At 36.8% G+C, this 13,542-nt stretch overlaps 1 protein-coding gene across 10 annotated transcripts in view; it reads left to right on the top strand.

Moving 5' to 3' along the window:
* BCAS3 (BCAS3 microtubule associated cell migration factor) overlaps window positions 1-13,542 on the top strand; it is a 492,153-nt gene that overhangs the window by 340,906 nt on the left and 137,705 nt on the right. The window lies entirely within an intron of this gene.

Raw genomic sequence — 13,542 nt, 5'->3', positions numbered from 1 at the left:
TTTGTTTTAGTTTCCATATACCTTCCTTTTGTGTATACATTTTATATTTTATATCTCCTTCCTTCTCTTGAAGGGCACAATAACAGAATATTGTGCTACACATTTTTACGATCATATGAACACTTTACTTGCAAAAAATGTTGTTGTTGGCCATTGGTTATGAAAGCTATTTGTGTCTTGAACCCTTCCCGACTCCTGCCCAGTAATGTGCCCATGTGTTTGCTGGGCTGCATGACATTTGCCAAGTAATTTTAATACGAGGCAAGTATAAATCCTGCATAATTCTATGGAAGGTTGACAATTTTATTAATTACGTTTCTCAGTATATAATGTTTTTTTGGCAAACTAGCTTCCAAGTATCTTAGCAAGATTTTCAGGGCTCAGGAAGGCTCAAGCCATAAAATATTCTCAATGTAATTATTTCTCTTCACGTGTTCTTTTCGAATTTTGAACAAACTTTCTCTAAATAATTTGTGTGTTTTTCTTTGGGAAATAAAAATTAAAAACAGACACTCTCAAAGGAAAGGCAAAGCTTTTGAATAATAACTTGGGCTTGAGTTCTGCTAAGGCTATAAATTTCTCGAGTGAAAATAACATTTTGAAAAAATAGAAGATAGCTTTGTATATTGAAAAACATATTTTTATTGTTGTGGATCTAAATAATTAGATACTGTTGGATCAGATTTTGCTGCCATCACTACACAATATGACAAACCTGCATTACTGCAAAGTATTCTTAACACAAAGGGCAGGTCTACACTATGGGGCTAAGTCAACCTAAGTTACGCAACTCCAGCTACGTGAATAATGTAGCTGAAGTCGACATACCTTAGGTCGACTTATTGCAGTGTCTACACCACGCTGGGTTGTTGGGAGAAACTCTCCCATTGACTTACCTTGCGCTTCTCGTTCCGGTGGAGTACCGGAGTCAACGGGAGAGCGATTGGCAGTCGATTTAGCGGGTCTTCACTAGACCTGCTAAATCGACTTCCAGTGGATCAATCACCATGCATCAATCCCCTGGTAAGTGGAGACAAGCCCAAAGTTAAATTAGGAAGGAAAGAAAGTAAATGTTGTTAGAGCTGTAGAAAGAGTGGGAAGATACGGAGGCACAGTTCACAGGCCCCCCATTCCTGTTAGCAAGCTTTGCTTTTTATCCAAGAAAATTGTGGTTTTACAGTCTTAATATCAACAGGCAGATTACTTGTTGCAACTTGTTTGTTTCCTTTTTAGTGTTTGCTGATGATCTGCCTCTATAATTTTGAATAATTAACTAGAGCTTTCTTTTAGCTCTTTTAGCAATTTCCTTGCCCACAGAACAAAATACATTGTATTACAGAAGTGTCAAACTATTCTGGAGATTTTATTGCCTCATGAATATCACACATGCTTTTAGTGTTAGAACAGCTATTATTTACCACAGTTTATTTGCACTGGTTATTGACTGCCTGGGTTGTTAAGGTTATTTGATCCCGTAAAAGTTACGCTCATCTTAAAATTGTTGTGATCTTGTTTATATTCTATTTGTATGGTGTCATCATCTTTATCCAATACAGGCAGAGAAAGCTGGGTGGATAAAGGCAGGTATTTAATTTCTGGGCTTGTGGGACCAGGGTGAATAAATCGACTGTCATGTGTTGATTTCTGTGTCCTAATTTTGAATACTTTTAAGCTTTTTCCTCACAAAGGAAGGAAAGACTAAAGGCCAGATTTTCAAAAGTATTTAGGTTCCTAAAGATACATTTAGGCACCTAGTGGGATTTTCAAAAAAAAGCACCTAATCAGGTTAGGCACTTAACTTCCATTGATTGGCCTAATTGCTGTCCAATGTGATGTTAGTCCAGTTCCATAGAGTTCAGTGAATTAATGAATCTAACACCAATTCCCTGCAGAAAGATTGAAGAGTATAGTCTCATGTATAACTCTTTGCACATCAAGGAGAAAATATACCCACCAGGCCCCTTCAACCTAAAGGGATTGCTGAGGCCAGCACTTGGCTTTTTAAATTTCACAAGAAATCATTGTTACTAGGTCTGCAACTTCATAAAGAAATTACTGTCCTGAACAGATCCTTTTTCTGCTCCCGTTTCTCCAAGTGCTGAGTCATATGTTCCAGTCGTGTTGGGGGGGGAGGAAAGCTATAGGATGAAATAAAATGTAGGTATTTTATACATCAGCCATAAAAACAACCACAAGCCAGCATCTCTTCCATGGTATCATGCCATCCAAACTTGCATCACCAAATATTGTTCCCCAGCAAAGTTGCTCATAGAACCCAAATTTGCACGAATGAAGTTGTGTCCTGTGAACATGGGGGATGAATCAGAGGAAAACCAAATTATTATGTATAATGCACTGAGGAATAATATACTTTACTATGGAAGACACATAATGTGAGTAGGCTTGATTCTATAGTCCTTTTTTTTTTTCTTCCTGCATAGGGACTGCCAGTCTGGTCCAAATAAATCATTGTTGCTGTGGGAAACAGTAATGTGTTCTCAGGAGAAATCTTCAACTCGTTATGAAATTATATAAGCATGTTGCCGGTATGTAGGGGCCATTTGCAAATGCTGGTGTATGTGCACAAAAACACTGACTGTAAGAGGGTCGGAATAGTCACTGTATATTGAACAGCGGGCATCTAATCTGTCACTTTACTCCAAATGACGCCATACAGTTCTCTGCTTTGTCCCCAACAAGGACTCCACATCTTTTGGCTCTCTGCAATGGGTGTTAGGCCGCATAAACGGAAGGGAACATATGATGTTGGTCTAGGACAATGAGTCTAGAAGTTTCACGATCTTTTACATAGAGGTCCTGAAGAGATTGTCCAGGAAACAATGGCATTGTTGATTAATTTGCATTCAGTTTCACACAATTTGAATTCTTAAGAACTTAAGAACATTTGTCATGGTTCCCATATAAGTAACTAAGCCATTCCTACCAGAAGTATTTTTCAACGTTCTTTAACAATGGGTGTCTACATTTCAAGCTGGAAAGCTGAGAGGTGGGTGACTCAGTTATTTTTCTCATGAAATTATAGCCAAGACATTAAATTCATAGTTAAGCACGTATTCCTTACTGTATCATAAATAATTCTTCACGTTGGCTCTGTTTCTGTAGCCATTACTTACCAGAAAGCAAAGGAGTACTTGTGGCACCTTAGAGACTAACAAATTTATTTGAGCATAAGCTTAATGCTCATGCTCAAATAAATTTGTTAGTCTCTAAGGTGCCACAAGTACTCCTTTTCCTTTTGCAAATACAGACTAACACGGCTGCTACTCTGATACTTACCAGAAGAAGCACTTATTCATGCAAATAATAGCATGGAAGTAAATGGACCAGATTCTTCCCTCTTTATTCACATTGAGTAACACCTTGTTTTGTGAGTAGCCCTTTGCATTTCATTCACTATGTTTGCTCTCATATCGAGTAAAAGGCGCACACTGTAGCCCAATGGGACTACATGTGTAAATGCTTTAGTGGCTACTGAATCAGGCCTTTTATAACTCAATGCATAGAAATATGAGAAGAAATACATATATACTAAATTTATATGTATAATGCCACATTTATATATCTACAAATGTGGGGGGCGGGACATCAAATGTAGTACTTTAAGATGTTTTGAAGTGTGTGTGTGTGTGTGTGTGTGTGTGTGTGTGTGTGTGTGTATACACACACACATAATTGTGCAAGGTTTCCTTCTCATATTATATATATTTAAGAAAACTTTTCACAATAAATAGGAGGGTGGAAAGATGATTATGGGCATTTGATTAATGGACTTCCTTATAATTCCTTTTTCTGTCCTTTAGATGCAGATTTACACGCCATTGGTTTCAGAGTGTAAATTGACTTAAAACTTCAAAGGTTTTGGAAAAGATTCCAGATCAATGGTCATCTTTCCTGAATGATCAGCTTATCAGCTGTCATGTGTTTACCCACATCTCGAGTTTCTACCAGCTCAGGGAGTTTATGAAATTTTGATGGCGAAATTAGGTTGTTGCTCATCTTGTACCTTCTTGCTCATAGTATTGACAGTACCACTGAACTGCTTGAGGCAGATAGCATCTCAGTGATCACTGTGCTATTTCAGCTCTCTACTGCTGACAACATCAGAAGTGTTTTAACAGGGTTTTAATGGGCAGCCTCTGTAGCTCCTTGGAGGGTTGCAAATAGCTGCCGTGAAAAACCTTTTCTGCCGCTCTGAGCTGACATGCCCTCCTTTTCTCATCCAGCTACTTGTTTATGTGACTGCCGCACTGGTGACAAGGACTTCTTATTTGTTCTGGACACTGTTGAGACTGCAACCTAGACAAAACTCTGCATCCTAAGAGTCCACTCTCAAGAATAAAGCTATAGCTATGAAATCAGTGGGGGAAAATGACATTCTGAAAAGAGAGCTCAACATTTCATTCTCTCCATCTGCTCATTTGCAGATAAATAGTGTGGATTATTTCGATCGATCTACAACAGTTTTCTAAATACATCTGTTGATCATATCAGTATATTACTGATGACATTGCAGGACCATCATTAACTGTTTTTGAATCTCTTTATATGCAGGTTGATGACAATTGTCTTTACCCCTTTAGCAGAAGACAAAACTTGTATAAAAAAAAAATCAGTACTGTTCAAGGCAGGAACTGATTGGATTGGGCCAGTTTCTTGTTGACTGATTGGCCTGTTCTTCTCATGATCAGAAATGATGCTATGAACACTGCTTTGTCTGGAATATACATAAACTCTTTATTTCCCATTACGTTTATTGTAACTAATGTGCCCTCAATCAACTTCAAGTTGAATAATTCCAACCTAGAAAAAAAATCAGTGTACAATACCCATTGGAAGTAAGACTAGAAACCCATATTAGAAAAACAATACAGACCAAGCTCAGAAGATTCACTGACATATAAACTTAATTCAAAAATTATAGGTTTTCATTGAGGGTTTGTGTCCTCAATTTAATAGTTTCTGTGACTTCTTCAGAACTAGTATTCTCTTGTGCATTCTTGAGAGAAAATATACTGGATGATATTCAAACCCCCATAAATTGTGTAGCATCTCAATTTTGTACAACCAAAAAATATACCTTGTGTAAGAGTTTGAAATATTATTTGTGAGGAAGCAATGAAGGGTTGTTTTGGGATTTATTTTTTGTATCTACTAGTGAAATTTTATTTTTTCAATAGCCTGCATCATATGAAAGAATTGTATGTCCCAATTCAGTCTGTCTTATTTTCTTTTATTCCTCATGTAAACATATAAGTTAAGATATTTGAATTGTATACATAGAAGGAATGTGTAATTAGGTAAGTATCTAAACAGGATAGTGAGTAGGCAGAAGGAGAGAGAGAGAGAGTCAGTAGAAGAAGCACTTGACTGACAAGCACCAAACCATTCAAAGAAAACTGGTATAAACATAATGCTTCATCTACAGAATTTTTTTTTAAAAAACAAAACAACAAAGCCCCACCCTTCTTGGCACATTTCCATTAGTATGAGAATGTGGCATCACAGAACAGTCCTGTGGTATGCAATTGTGTTTAAGTGAGAGGTGTTACAGATGGTTATTGGATGGATAAAGTGCCCTGGAGCTCAAACTCTCCCAAATGCCTGGAAATTCTCTCCACAGCCTTGGGTCTAAAACCATGAGTGTAACGTAAAAGTTAAATCTCGTATGTATTAAAAGCTACAAATGAATTTAAAGGTCATTTTAACTTGCGAAGATTAAAAGTTCTCCTTTGCTGTATTCTTCTGTCTACTGTGCTTACAGCAAATCCATTCAACAGCTGAAACACTTAAATACCAGTGTATTATAGAAGCTACTTCTGCTTAAGACCCATTATTTCAGTTTTTAATGCAGCAGAGCCAGTGTCTTTTGCAGTGTTTTATTTATACCCAAGCACCAAATCCATAGGTTGGGGAAAAAGAAAAGGAGTACTTGTGGCACCTTAGAGACTAACAAATTTATTAGAGCATAAGCTTTCGTGAGCTACAGCTCACTTCATCGGATGCAAATGCAAATGCATTGGATGCAAATGCAAATGCATCCGATGAAGTGAGCTGTAGCTCACAAAAGCTTATGCTCTAATAAATTTGTTAGTCTCTAAGGTTCCACAAGTACTCCTTTTCTTTTTGCGAATACAGACTAACACGGCTGCTACTCTGAAACCTGTCATAGGTTGGGGAGAAGAGGAGAACATCTGAGCTTGTAGTCTCATACTGTCAACTGTAGATATTGAAATCCTTTCCTACTCTTTTGATTCTCTGAGGTAATTCGTTAAAATGATTCATCGCTAGGTAGGTTTGTGTGTGTAGTGTCTTTTCACATGGGGAACTTATTAGTTAAAGGGGTTCTTTTAAAATCATAGTTAGCAAAAAGAGCAGGATGAGACTTTGAACATGGTGGACTTTCTTTGAGTATGTTCTGGTCACAGGCTGGCTTATTCAAAGAGATTTGTGTCCAGAAATGCCCTACTTTTCCTGACATACACTGATCTCTGAGGTGAATGAAAAATAAGATTTAAAAATATCTTAAGAACAATAGTAGGATACAGTTGTAAAAAGTTGAGAAAATCCTTGCTGTAATATACACATTTTGGGGCTTATCTAGTTAAATTCCCAGATTTATAGTACATTCTAAAATACACTATTACTGCGTTACAACCCCATGTCTAAAATAACTGAACTTTCCTTATTTGTTTGACAATAAATCTTAAGAGGGATGAATTTATTATAATGTGTTAATGTGTAAAGTTTCTTTCTGTATCACATAAATTATATATTTATTTATCTAATACCTTCACCTGTTTTGTTTTGTTTTTATATAAAGAAAGCATGTCTGACTGAAAGGCAGTGTGGTCCAGAAAATAGGGATTTGGAGTCAGCAGACCTCACTTCTATTCCTAGGTCAGCCACTAACAGACTGTATGACCTAAGACACCTCTCTGTGCTTTTGGTTCCCCTCCCACCCTTTGACTGTGTTGTCTACTTAGATTGTAAGCTCTTTGGGATAGAGATTGTCTCTGACTGAATGTATGAACCTCTGGTATAAACGAGGCCACAATGGGACCCTGAACTCAGCTGGAACCTTTAGGTGCTATTGTAAAACAAATAATAATCATAAAGATTAGGGGAGAAGCACATATCTGTTTTTAAAATATTTATTTAGTGGGTTAAGTGAAAAACTGTTGGTGACTCTTTTATTTGTGTCTCTAAAGGTATGTCTGCACTGTGATCAAAAACACAACGGCATAGAGTCTCAGAGCTTATGTTAGCTGACTTGGACTTGAGTTGCAGAGCTAAATATAGCAGCGTAGCAGTTCTGGTTGGGGCTGGAACCCAGGCTCTGAGACTGTCCCCCATCAGTCTCAGAGCCCTGGTTCCAGCCCGAGCTTGAACAGCTACTCTGCAGTTTTATAGCCACGCAACGCAAGCCCCACAAATCCAAGTCAGCTGTTCCGGGTCTTTTATTGCATTGGGGATAGTGGATATTTACACATCCTTCCATGAGTAAAAGTTTTTTGCTTGGGATGCTTTACTTTCAGTATAATGACTAGTGCCTAATCCACCGAGTCAGTGAGAGTCTTTTCATTGGTTTCAATGGGCTTTGGCCTGGCCTCCAGTTCAGAATTCTTTAGTCCTCCTTTCTCCTAGGAACAAATGATTTATTGCTTAATATTTGTACCCTTTATGATGCTGCTGATGACATTTTGTGGCATTAGTTTGTATTTTGTGTTGATCTTGATGAAGGGCAGGAATGGCAGCAAGTGTTGTTTTAGGTTTATTATAACACACATTTTTTGTCACCTTAGTTGGTTCAGTTGGTGCTTTGAAATTACTCTTGCATTAGTGTTGTGCCTCAGGCTAAATTGTTTACTGCTCCACTGTTCATGTTATTTCCCTTGCTTTTATGTTCACTTCCATCCTATAGTTTTGCTTCGCTAATTTGGATATGATGGTATGAAATATCACTTTGGGTTTTAACCTGCAACCCTTACTCATATGAGTAAGGCTTAAGCCTTCAGGACGTTGTACTGAAGTTAGAGAGAATATCTATGTGAATAAAGGCAGTGGGATTAAACTCGTGATTAGTGAGTTTCCCATTTACAAATAATATTTTAATCTTTATTCTTGACATGTTGTAAAGAAAAGACTCTTTTGGAAGGTCAAAAATTAACTAGTCATCAGAGACACATTAGCTTAAGAGACTGAACTTAAGTCGTTGTGCTGTGTATCTTGTATAGGTGCATTATGTAATTTCACTAATTACATACTTCTGTATACTGTATACTCAGTAGTGAGATCCCTGCAGTGAGTTAAAAAAAAATTGCAGCCATTGGTTCCCTGTTTCTCTAATGCAACAGAATAAAGACTATGTAAAAGGGTAGTTGGTAATTTATCTAAAATGTATCCAGGTTTGTTTGTGTTTTATTTTTATTTTTTAAGATCCAAATTAGATTGTGCTCAAGGAAGGTAGATATTTAGAATTCTTTGAATCAGTTAAGCCAAGTTTATCATTTTTCTCTAAGATCAAAATGAAATGGGGGTGAAGTAGGCTTGAAAGCCATGTGGGACTATTGGTAATGCTGTCATAAACCTCAGCATAAAGACTTCAGCTCTCAGTTGAAGCTGAAGCTGGTTTGCATTGCTCAATGAGGGTGTGTAGAGGTAATAGAGAGGACTTTGCAGGATGCTAAGGCAAAACAAATGTATCTTTATCCTAAGCGCCTTGGGACAGGCAAGATACTGAATATCCACTAAAGGACACTCTTTTAGTCCTACAGATGCATGCTGTGTGGAATGCTACTGTCCACATTGGAAATGTTTTCCTAGAGCTAGTCTCTGGGTAGAAGACTGAAGGGCTTAATCAAATCAAAAAGATTTTGAAGTATTCTTTTCTTATGTAGTTTTTATGTTTACCAAACAGATGAAGGAAAATGTAAGATTCACAGCAATAATTTATTATTATTAATAATAATATTATTAAAAATGACATGCAGACCACACTCATGCAGTTCAATATGTATGTTTACATTTGGCCCAATTCTGAGAGATTCTGAGTCCCTGAAAAATTCATTGACATGTAACTCTGAATGGCAGTTTTGGTTTCTCAGGATTGTGCCCATACTTCTGATTTGCTCACAACAGTTCCCATAATTTAATGGCTTTGGGCCTGCTCCTAGCCCCACTGATTTCATTGGGTTATAAATGTTTCCTGCCTCGTGAAGTTAAAATTTAGGATGATAGTTGGGGACCAGTTGCCAATTATTTTATTCAGTATTTGGATATTCAGGAGCATGACATACATGTTAATGAGTACTTGACTAATTGTGCTCGCGGCTTTAGCAGATTGGGGCTTTTGTTTGCCCGTAAAACAGAGAATGGTTAATCCATCTGGACTAGCATTCAGACTCCTTTTCTTCTATTTTTTTACTAGGCCAAAATGAAAAAACGATGCCATTGCTGTGTATTCATTAGGGTACAAATGAAAAGACTCGTCTTGCAAATATTTGTAGTCACATTCTGCAGATTTTTTTAGACACATTTTATTAAGCATCTGCAGGATAAAACCCTAACAGAACTAATTTTCATTTCTATAAATCTCAGAATATTTGTCATTCATTAATGAGGATGAAAGCAATCATGTGTAGCAAAGCCACACTGGTGTACTTTTGTGTTCTGGAATTTTGAGGGAAATGAATGTCATCTCTCTTTCATTTACTGTCATCACTATGTCTTCCTTTGTTTCCACATGCTGAGGTTTGGCAGTCTTGGAATCAGTCAGATTATTTATTAAATATAATATTTACCCTATACTACTTATTACAAGTCTGCATATTCAGTGACAGAATTGATTCTAGCCGGTGCTGCTGCACTTTTAATGTTACCTTTTATGTTCATGTTTGTTCCAACAGAGTGGCCACTAGCACAGACAACATGAACTTGTATCACCCGCAAACTGACAACACTGGAGCCATCAGTTTATCATTATCCCTGCTAGTGTATCTGATTTAATTTTGCTACACTGGATTAATTCTTAAAATTGCACTGCTTTTTGCTCGTTAATAGTCAGTAAATGATTCTGGGGGATGGGGGAATGGAATTCATCAGTTCTGTAGTCATTTTAATTCTTCCAGTTTTAAGTTGTTCTATAAATATGTCTTTATGGATGTAGTTTTACTAGCTTAAAAACATCTAATTGAAACCAGTTGCTTAAATCTCTTTGGATCAAGAAGGCAGTAATAAGCAAAGAGAGTATCTTATCCCTAAAATCCAGAAATGCTTAGTGACTGGTATACTTGATGCATGTGTAATCAGTTTACTTTCAGCTTCTTGTTTCATCTAAAACCTTAGCTCTTTTGGTGTGATCTAATACTAAAGTGGAAGGGTATGTTTGTGCTTGTCTCTAAGATCATCAACGAGTGAAACAAAATGATGAAAAAAAGCTCAGGATGCTGGAAGGTTAAAAAGCATCATATTAGTCTCATTGCATCTTCCTTTGTGTCCTAAATGTGCTTTAGAATATTATTGCACTTCCCAAAAATTAACATTAGGTTTCATTTGTGTCAGATTATTATTTTGCTGTTAGCTCTTACAGTAGCCTTTCAGCACAGGAATTGTATGTTTTCGGTGGTCATATAGCACCCAGCATAGCGGAGTCATAGGATTTTGGATGCTATCATAATATACAGTTTACTACTTTTACTACTGCTAGTAATAATAATAATAGCTCAAGGGCAAACTCCAAAGGGGAAAAAATTGTACTTGTTCCTTTTTTTTTGCTATTTTCTGATCTACAAAGAGGAGTTTAAAGGGTTTGGACTTTTTTTCCCTCTTGTTTTATAGGTTAGAAATATGGGTGCTGTCTAGCCTGGAAAACATAATGGCTGGAGAACTAATAAGAAGGTGACATCAAAAGAGACAGGAAATTGAAAGTTGAACACTTCAGAGAGGGAAGGATTTTTAGTCATACTGTTTAAAATTTTCTGGAGTTTGATTTTGTTAATGTCTCTCTAATGTAAGTGACTAATGAATATTTTGGACAAAGGAAGCCTTTGTTAAAGATTTGACACCTGTGTCCCTCCAGTTTAAATGCATGTGCTAACAGTGCACATCCTATGTGATCCTGAAGAAGTCCTCTAGCAAAACTAGTGAAGCCTGTAGTTGACATTCCTGATATTTCTAACGTGGGAAGCAAGCAAAAACCAACTTAAACAAACCCAAAAATCAACAACAACAAATGACCTTCTCCAAATGTTTTAGACCTTCTTTATACATTATGAAGGAAAAAATAAATGACACAAGCCCACTTTTAAAACAGTTTCTTTGCAGGTAAACTTAAACAGTCTGAGATAGAAGCAAAAGAAGTGTAAGACATATGCATCTTATTTTGCATCTTTCTCTCTATATATATCATCACTTATCTGAATGGGCAAGTTGTGACATGGACCTTTATGCAAAAATTATATAACTTGGAAAGCTTTACATATAATTCAAAATAAGCAACTCAGAATTGTTCTGCTTGATTTAAAATATATATCTAAAAGTAGAATTACTGTATCTGAACCTATTAATCTAGATGCGTTAAAATAACTGTTGCAACATAAATTTTCAGAACGTAATAAATTTGGAGCTTACATTCTGACATGTTGCCGTCTCAAAATACATATTAGACTGAGAGTGTGCCTTCTGTGCAGTAACATCTTATTCTGTTCTGGAGTGAAGAAACAGTGAGAGTTAGACTTCTAAAATATCTTCTTCTAGGACTCTGCGTTGATAAACAAGAAACATTTCACACAAGCCCTTTCTTAAAAATCATTGCTATTTGTTGATTTTAAAAGTGTGCACACGTATTTTGTCCATAAAAGACCTATCCATTACAACAATAATCAGAGATCCTTTTTCTTGTACATTTTTGACATTCTGCAGATCTGAGGTATTCTGTGTACTAAGGGTAGGCTTCACTTTGGAATTCATATGTTTCTTTAAAAGCCAGGGGCATATTTGGTTCAGGAGACCTGAGGTGACCTGTAAATGGAAGCTGTCCTTTTGCTACTTATCTGGATCATCGTTAGAAGAAACTGAAGTACAAGGCCAGGATACCTCATGATAGCATTTAATATTTAATAAATAATGAGATATTTAATAAATCTAATATATTAGTAATAGTAAGAACTTATGTAGCATTTTATATGTTCAAAGCACATTACAAACATAATTTAGTTCACATAACTTTGTTGTGAGGGGAAGGTAATCAATTTCCCCATGTACAGAGGAGGAAAATGAGCGAGGAAGGTTAACTGACTTCTACAAGGCCTCAGAGAAAGAGTCTGTATCAGATCTGGGAATAGAACTAAGAGTGCATCTACATTTTGGCATGGGGATGTCTGACTTTGAATCTTGATCTCTGTTCATAGGCTGGCAGGAGGTAAGAGAAGATGGCACCCTTTTTTTGGTAAACATATTTTTCCATTGACTATGTTGTCCCATTCAGAAATTAACTTTTGCCTTTTTTCTGTACTTTCACTAAAACGATAACACTGTTCTCGCTACATCTTCACAGTTGAGTGGCTACAGGTTTATTGATAGGCTGAGAAAGAAAACATCTACCAGTTGTCGTGTCAATGCACACAGTGAGCATGTTCATTGGAGAGAATAAAGTTGGAGTTGTGGTTAAGCCACTGTACTGGGACTCAGGTAATCGGGGTTCCATTCCTGGCTCTGCCACAGAGTCCTTATGTGGCCTTGTCTGGTCACTGAGGGTTTATCTATGTGAGAAAGTTGCACTGGTTTAACTTTAGGCTTGATTTTAAACCAACTGGTGCAAAAGGCTATATAGACACGGTTATTTCAGTTTAAATCAGTTTAGCATTAATTGATTAGGAATCTCCATAGCTTTTTGTTATGGTTTAACTAAGCTGGTTTTAAAACCTATTTAAGTCAAACTGATGCAACTTCTGGGTCTAGAAAAAGGCTGAATCTCTCTGCATCTTAGTTCCCAAATCTCTGTGTATCTTAGTTTCCCATATGAGGATAATGCTTCTTTTCTCTTACTTTTTGACAGGTTTGTATAATTAGAGTATAAATTCTTTGAGGCAGATACTGTCTGTTATTATGTTTATGTAGAGCACCTAGCACAATAGGGCCGCAGCGTCAATTGGACCCTCTAGACACTACTGCAGTACAAATAATAATAATCATAAATACAGTTAATCACATTGCGGTCATAGATAGTTATGAGGAAAACGCACAGTTTTATCTGCACTAGCCAGGTTACGTTTCTGAACCCCTGAGTCACAGCTGTGATGACTGAGAAAGAAGTGCTGTACCTATTAGCTCCTGAATCAGAATTAGCTACCAGACAGCAGTGAACAGGTGAATTGTCTCATGGAGATGCTTTAGCTGAATCCAGGGAGTTCTGGGTGTATAGAGGCCTAGCATCCTAAAATGAACTGTCACCGATTAATTGGTTGATTTATGAACTGCTGTCCATGAGCGTTAAAAAGGGCTCTTTCTATCCTAAATCAGAAT

Source organism: Dermochelys coriacea, chromosome 17 (genome assembly GCF_009764565.3).
Source record: "Dermochelys coriacea isolate rDerCor1 chromosome 17, rDerCor1.pri.v4, whole genome shotgun sequence".
Classification (NCBI taxonomy): domain Eukaryota; kingdom Metazoa; phylum Chordata; order Testudines; family Dermochelyidae; genus Dermochelys; species Dermochelys coriacea.
The sequence above is the reverse complement of the archived record's forward strand: the minus strand, read 5'-3'. Positions and strand labels throughout refer to the sequence as shown.